A 7,500-nucleotide genomic window follows, 5' to 3' on the forward strand; every position below is an offset into this window, starting at 1 on the left:
CTCCAGCACAGGCTAAGAGGTGGGGCAGTGGTCCTGTCCTCGCTGGATCCTTCTGGTAACACCGCAAGCCTCAGAGTTCAACTGCACAGCGCCGGCAGCCTCCTCTGGTCCCTGCACCCATGAAGCTCTTTCTCTCTCATACTGCATGTGACACGGCCATGTCAGAGTGGAGAGTGTGAGGTCTGGAATTCCAGATCTGGGTCTGTGGCTTGCTTCTTCCTCCTCCGTATGTTTTTTTGTTTATTTTTGAGAAAGAGAACACAAGTAGGGAGGGGCAGTGAGAGGGAGAGAGACCGAATCCCAAGCAGGCTCCACGCTGACAGCAGCGAGCCCGATGCGGGGCTTGAACTCACAAACCACGAGATCGTGACCTGAGCAGAAGTCAGACGCTCAACCAACTGGCCACTCAGGCACCCCCCTGCTTTTTTTTTTTTTAATCTGGCTGTGACCCCCCCAGCAAACCAGTGGCCATGTTTGGGTATGCTCACGAGCCTCTTCAGGTGTGCAAGGAAGAGCCGTGCTCGGATGACTGACAGTAATGGGGGCAGTGGAAAGGGCAGTGAGGAAGTACGGTGGGCAGGGAAGCCACCCCGGCAGCCCACGCAGGTCCCTGGGGAACAGGAACGATGACGTGGTGACGAGCTCTGGGTGTGCTTCTAATGCTTCTGTCTCCCATGTCTGGCAGTCTCGTCTCACACAGGCAGTTGGCCTCCAGCACATCTAGGTTGTTCGCAGCGGCACTTGGCTTGGGCCCAAATCCTGTGTCCAATCAGCTGCAGGAAGGTCGGCAGGGCTGGCTTCATCGGATTTACATGACCTAGATCGCAGTGATTCCATGAGGCAAGACCAGCTCAGGTCCACGGGCCTTGGGAGGAGGCTGAGGGAACCGCGGGCACTCAGCTTCATGGACGGTGTGTCGTCCTTATCGTGTCTCAATTCCCTTCTTCATTTGACAAATGAAGGGGTTGGGTCATTGATCTTCAAAGGTGCTTCCAATTCAGACTTTCCAGGAGTTTATTATTATTATAGCTTGATTGCCCACCAGCGCTAGCAAAATGGCATGTCACGAACAGGCCCATTGGCCTTAGCTTACTTAGCTCACTTGATGAGAGGCGGTGTGCAGACAATGAATAAGGCATTCAGTAAGTTCATGGATGATGATGATGATAAATGAAAATATTAGCTAATACATAAAGCACTTACTACAGTCTGGGCACTATTCTCAGTATTCATGTAATCCTCACAGTCCCAAATGATGAAGCTGAGACAGAGAGGTTAAATCATTTGCCCAAAGTCATAAGCTACTTAAAAGGTAGAGTTAGAAATTCCCATCCGGGCATTCTGGCTCTGGAGTCTATCCTCTTAACCACCATGCTTGTGAGAGTACAAGCAAATTTAGAATAACGGGGAGGGCGGGCGGCTGGGTGACTCAGTCGGTTAAGTGTCCGACTTCGGCTCAGGTCTGATCTCACTGTTCGTGAGTTCGAGCCCAGCATCAGGCACTGTGCTGATAGCTCGGAGCCTGGAGCCTGCTTCGGATGCTGCGTCTCCCTCTCTCTCTGACCCTCTCCCGCTCACATTCTGTGTGTGTGTGTGTGTGTCTCTCTCTCTCTCAAAAATAAACAAAACATTAAAAAAACTTTTTTTAGAATAATGAGAAGGGGGGATGTCTTTGGTTTTGTAATAATTTAATTTCAAGTTTGTGAATGTTTTAGGCTTGACATTCATGGAAACAAGCCAGATCTTGATTTTCCACTGAGGAAAATCCCCGTGTCCTCTGTGATGGGAGGGAGCTGATCTGCTACGAAATGGGCAGCTCATCTCCCCAGACGACGGAGCAGGGCTCAGTAGTAAGCCAATACCAGCTTCTAAAAAGAATAGGCCTTGCCAAAATCGCACAACTTGACTCCAACATCGTTAGGCCCTGCACTGTGATTCTCTTATGGAAGTTTGCTGGCGTGTATGTATACACTATCCTCATTTGCCAAGGGGCTTTGCCCACCATTGGATCCGCTGAATCATAAAACCCACGCTGCTTACACTGCAGCCTATACCAACTGGGGAGCATCTTTTCTTCTTGGCCCATTGGAGTTGGTAGCCGTGTGAGATACTTGACAAACAGGTCAGCGCAGCATAACCAAACGTGGCCTATTACCTCCAATATCAAAAGAGATCAAATTCTCAGGGTTTCTGAGTGGTGGCAGGCGTGCAGTGAGTGCAATAGCTTATCTTTCACTGTAGACATCCTGCCATGCTCCACACTATTGCTCTGGTTTCCTAAAAACTTCATGGAGGAGGAAGCGCCCTTAATCCCCACGGGGATTATCTCCCAGCCTCTAGAACACATGTGCTTTACCGAGGCATTTAGACACCTGCTGCTTCCTATTCAGCCCGGACACATGATTTCATCCCATGTAGAGCGGTGTTCTGGGAAACGAGATGACTTAAGTGCCTGCAGATTGGATTTCAACAGAGCTGGTGAGGTGATACGACCCAGATGTAGGACAGTAAGATGTACTGTTGACCCTGATAGGTGAAAAGTATTCTACTTTTGACGTTTTCTGCTCCTAGGGCTAGAAAGAAGAAAGCATCTTCCAGGTCAACAGTTGCATGGCTGCAGGTGCTGGGGCAGGTGCTGACTTGCTTCATGAAGAGATTACATATGAAATAACAGCTGCCAGTCCTGTACAGGGCAAACAAATAATTTTAAATGGGGATGAGATAGAGATCAATCAGCACTCCTGGATTTCTCAGTCTTTGACTCGGCAGCAGTATCTGTCATGCCCTCAGGGGCGCACTACTGCTCTTGAATTATTCTGGTAGGGAGGGACGGTTCCAGGGGCTTTTACTCTTCTCACCACAATAGCTTTAACTGTACAGGTCGTTGTGAAAGATTCTGCCAGTTGCCAAGTACGTCTAGAACAACTGTGACCACTCGAACTGGGAAGTAACCACAGGACGAATATGTGAGATAGACCCGGGCCAACATTCCTTTTAAATGGCTTGATCCCCGGGGCGCCTGGGTGGCTGAGTCAGTTAAGTGTCTGGGTCTTGATTTTGACTCAGGTTATGGTGTCATGGTTTGTGAGGTCAAGCCCTACATCCGGCTCTGTGCTGTCAAGCACAGAGCCTGCTTGAGATTCTCTTTCTCTCTGCCTCTCTCTCTCTCTCTCAAAATAGACATTAAAAAATTATTTGATCCCCATATATTCGTTTGCTAGATATGCTATAACAAGTACCACAAACTAGGTGGTTTAAACAACACAATTTTATTGGGCTAGAAGTCTGAGATCAAGGTGTGGGCAGGCTTGGCTCCTCTGAGGGCTGAGGGAGAATCTCTTCCAGGGCTCTCCCCTAGTTTCTGGTGGTTTGCTGGCAATCTTCGCAGTTCCTTTGCTTCTGCTGCATCATCCCGATCTCTGGCTTCATCTTCACACGACGTTCTGTTTTTGGGTCTCCGTGTCCAAATTCTTCCTTTTCACGCGACACACATCATATCGGATTAGGGGGCTACCTCCTCCAGTATGACCTCATTTTATGCAATTATATCTGCAACAGCCCTATTTCCAATAAGATCACATTCTGAGGTATGAGACGTTAGGGTTCCAACACATACATTTTGGAGGACACGCCTCCAAACCCTTGATACCCCACAAACCTCAATTCTAACTAGTGGAACACGGACCTTTTTGGGGATTACTGTTAGCATAGGGCTAGTTTCTAAGTATTCTCTAAAGGCCTGGGTATTTCCATTCCCCTAAGCACAGGAACATAGATAAGTGGCTTAAGATTCCCTTGGGGAACACTGAAAGATTTGCAATTACAGTGATGGTTATATTGTTGGGTGCTACCTCCAAGGGTACTCCGCACCCCTTTATTCAAGGACCTTGGGCCCTAGAATTTAGTGAGAGTTTGTAACTTTCCATTTTGGTGACTCAAAACAGGTCTCTTTTTGCCAGATCTGGAGTCTTGATTTGGGTTATACCAACCAAATAGGACCTTGGAAGGTTCTATTTCATCACTCCGGCTCTGTTGCCTTGGTACTGCCCCTTGGCTCCTCCACTCCGGGACCCCATCATTCCTATTGACGTCAGGGATTCCATTTCAACGGCAGCATCTCTTAGCTTCATTCCCAGCCTATGGAGGATATAAACTACAGCACTCTCCAAGATAAGGTGTTCCTCTTATCTACATACTTTCCAATTCCTTGGTGAAAGGAACATCCTCTGAGCAATTCTAGAGGGCAAAATTAGATTAAGTCACACATATGACAAATCTGCATCAACATTTCTATCTTCATGTTTTTGGATTTATCTTCTGCTATGCTAAGGAGTTTTAGGAGTTTCAATTTGAGTGTACACTGTGTGCAGTCCAGGTTTCATCTAACCAACCAGCTAAGAGCCACTCGTAGCTGCTAAAGCCAATATACTGAATCCAGAATCTCTAGAATTTCCATATCCATGAATTCAACCCAAATGAAATAAAATTTTGTTCTTTTCTTCCTGGTCTAATTTAAACCTTTAAAACCCAGGTTTCTGCTGATTCAAATTAACCAAGTCTTACCATTCTTCTGTAAGCCTTCCCTCGGATCAGACTTTGTGTTTGCCTTCCAGAAGCACATCGGGATCTAACTCTAGTTACAGATCTGGTGGCAACATGGGGTAGTGGGTTGGACATGAGTATTGGCATTCCCTTTCAAGGCAACTACCCAAGGTCTCCAAGTAAGACAGGACCAGCCATATTAGTGAGGGGAAGAAAGGCTGTTTTTGCTGGTAAGAGACACTAAGTGGAATCTGGATTCAGAACACTGGGACTTACCTAAATCCACTCAAATGTCCCCATTTCTCGTTTCAGGGTCCCATTCTCTCCCAAACAAGGTTCTAATTTTCACATAAGAGACACGGTAAGGCTATGAATTTAACTCATGCTGTAATTCTGTAACCCAGAATCTCCTTCTGGTTTTCATGTACATCGGCCTTGCAGTTGCAAGAGACAAAATTCTTCTGGGGCTCTCCTATACATGCCTGGGGCTGAAAATGTAAAGTTCTGGGGTCTTTGGGTTTTTTGCTTTTTTTCTTCTTTACTTCTTTAGCATCGCCACCACCATCTAGGCCCTCATTTCTTACATGATGGTCTGTAGTGGCAGCCATTTGATCTGCCGACGTCCTCCAAGAGACTTTTCGTTTCAACCGAAACACAAATGTAAGTAATCTTTGTCTACTATTTTCCAATGGCAATTTATCCTCATTTCCTTCAAATCCAACAGTCATAACTAATCTAAGAGTGCCATCTTTGAGGGCCTACTGCCTATAACCACTTTCGGAAACAAACAGGGTTATTGGAGTTTAGTAGTTGCAAGACACAAAACCCTTCTACCTATTTTAAGTAGCAAAGGACTCAACGCAAGTAAATTAGGTGCTTGCAAGAACTGGAAAGCCTGAGCAGTGGGCTCTAGACTGGATCTCCTGGTCTACCCTGGTAGCATTCCCTCTGCCACCATCAAGATGAGGAATCATCAGGCCACCACAGGCTGACTACAAGAACACACATCACTGTTCTTTATGATCAGGAAGCCCTTCAACACTCACAAAACTATGGGCGGATATTGGGTACCACTGAAGAGAAACGCAAGGTCTTTAGATCCTTGCAGTAGCAACAAAGTAGCTGAAGATGGCCCCACAATCACTTCTTCCTTCCACATCTTATTTATACATTTAATTTGCAAAATTTATATTCAGAACCTTGGTTTAAGGAAGTTTAAAACCCATCGCTTTTAGCTTTCCAGCCTCTGGGTACAAGAAAGTGTATTAGAAAGGGTCAGAATGAATGAGTACGCATTTACCATATCCACGAGTTTCTTTACATGACCCCATTCAAGTGGGACTGGTGACACACCGTCTCCCAGTTTTAGCCCATTTGAAAGCTGACTGCAAGCATCCCATCTGTCTGGCTTTGAAGATTACCTCTCTTCCTGGACTCAGAGAAACTTACAATTTCCTGGTCTTCAGAGTTGTTTTGCTGATCTATACAATCTCACCCCCAGCCATCTCTTCAACCTCCTTGGTCCACATATTCCAGCCAAATAGGTCTCTAAGCTGTGTGTGTGCTTTTTAAACAGGCTAAGGATGCTCCACCAAAGGGCCTTTGTATTTTGTTCCCAATGCCTGCTATGTTCTTCCCCTAGATAGAAAGAACCATTTGGTTCTTTCTCACTCCCCTTAGGATTCTGATCAAATGTTCATGAAAGACGCCTATACTACCATCTGAAGTGGCTCCATCTACCACTCTCTTTACTCTCTCTACTCTGTTTTCTCCAGTGCACTTATCCTCATCCAGATCATCTATTTTATCGTCTTTCCCCCACTAGAGTGTACGTTCCACGGGGACAACAATCTTGTGTTTTCTTCGTTGTTGCATGCTACACTTGAAATGTAGTAGGCATTTCAAAACGAACGAATGCTGTACAAAGAAGAAGTTAAACTTTCCCCATTTTCTAAAGGGAGAACCAACTTTTCCAATGCATTATTCATGTTCTCCTCCAGGTGGTGCCGAAGGGCCTTTTCATCAGCTAACGTCTAGGCCATACAAAGTAGTGTTGCGAAGGATTAGAATAAGCTTAGTTTTTCATAGCCTCTGGTCTAGAGTTCTGGGCTTTTCTTAGATGACCCCCATAATCTCCCTTATTTATTCTTATTCCTGCAGGAGAAAAAAACATGGGTCTTTACCAAAAGCATTTCAGTACACCATGTCAATCTTTGCGACCCCATAATTAACGAGTATTTTCCCCATTCTGGTTGAGTGACAGCAGACTCAGAGGCAACTGTCCAAGTGTCACAGCAGGAAGAAGTGGAGCTTAGATAAGAACACAGGTCTGGCTGCCAATTCTTGCCCCTCCCAAAGACTTCTTCCAGTTTATCAAAGTTAACTGCTGTCCTGGTAAGGCTTCAAGAGAACTGCAATCTTGAGCTGATAATTTGCATTTCACAGATTTGCAGACTGTTTGCCCCCTTTTCCAACAGTTTCCCTTTTGCACACAAGGACACCCTCCAGGGCACTTTCTTCCAGAGACTCAAAGTCCGCTAAGAGCATTTCCCATCTCAGATGTAGGGAAATGTGCTCAGTGTGGCTGCAGTGCCCAAGAGATAAGAGTCTTCCAAGTTGTCTGTTGTCCAGACTCATCATCCTCACTGTGGTAAAGCACAGGCCAGGAAGACAAGGAGCAGGTGCATCTGTGGAAGGAAACAGAAAGCCATCTGGTCCTTAGGGAAAGGGTGTTTTCAATTCTTCCTCTGGGCCCAGGGCTAAGGTGCTAAAGAAGTTCCTTAAACATTGTGGAAGAGTTGGGGAAATTAAGAGCATGAGAGAAAAACTGACTCACAGGTCACAAAGTAAGTTACTGCCCGGTTTAGAATCTTACATCAGGTTTCATGAATCTTTTAGTTTTGCTGCTACACTATGTATGAGCTCTCATTTCTAAGGCCAAAACCCCAAGTAGTACTA

The sequence above is a fragment of the Herpailurus yagouaroundi genome, unplaced genomic scaffold (assembly GCF_014898765.1).
Source record: "Herpailurus yagouaroundi ecotype Mexico unplaced genomic scaffold, PumYag 77, whole genome shotgun sequence".
Taxonomy (NCBI): domain Eukaryota; kingdom Metazoa; phylum Chordata; class Mammalia; order Carnivora; family Felidae; genus Herpailurus; species Herpailurus yagouaroundi.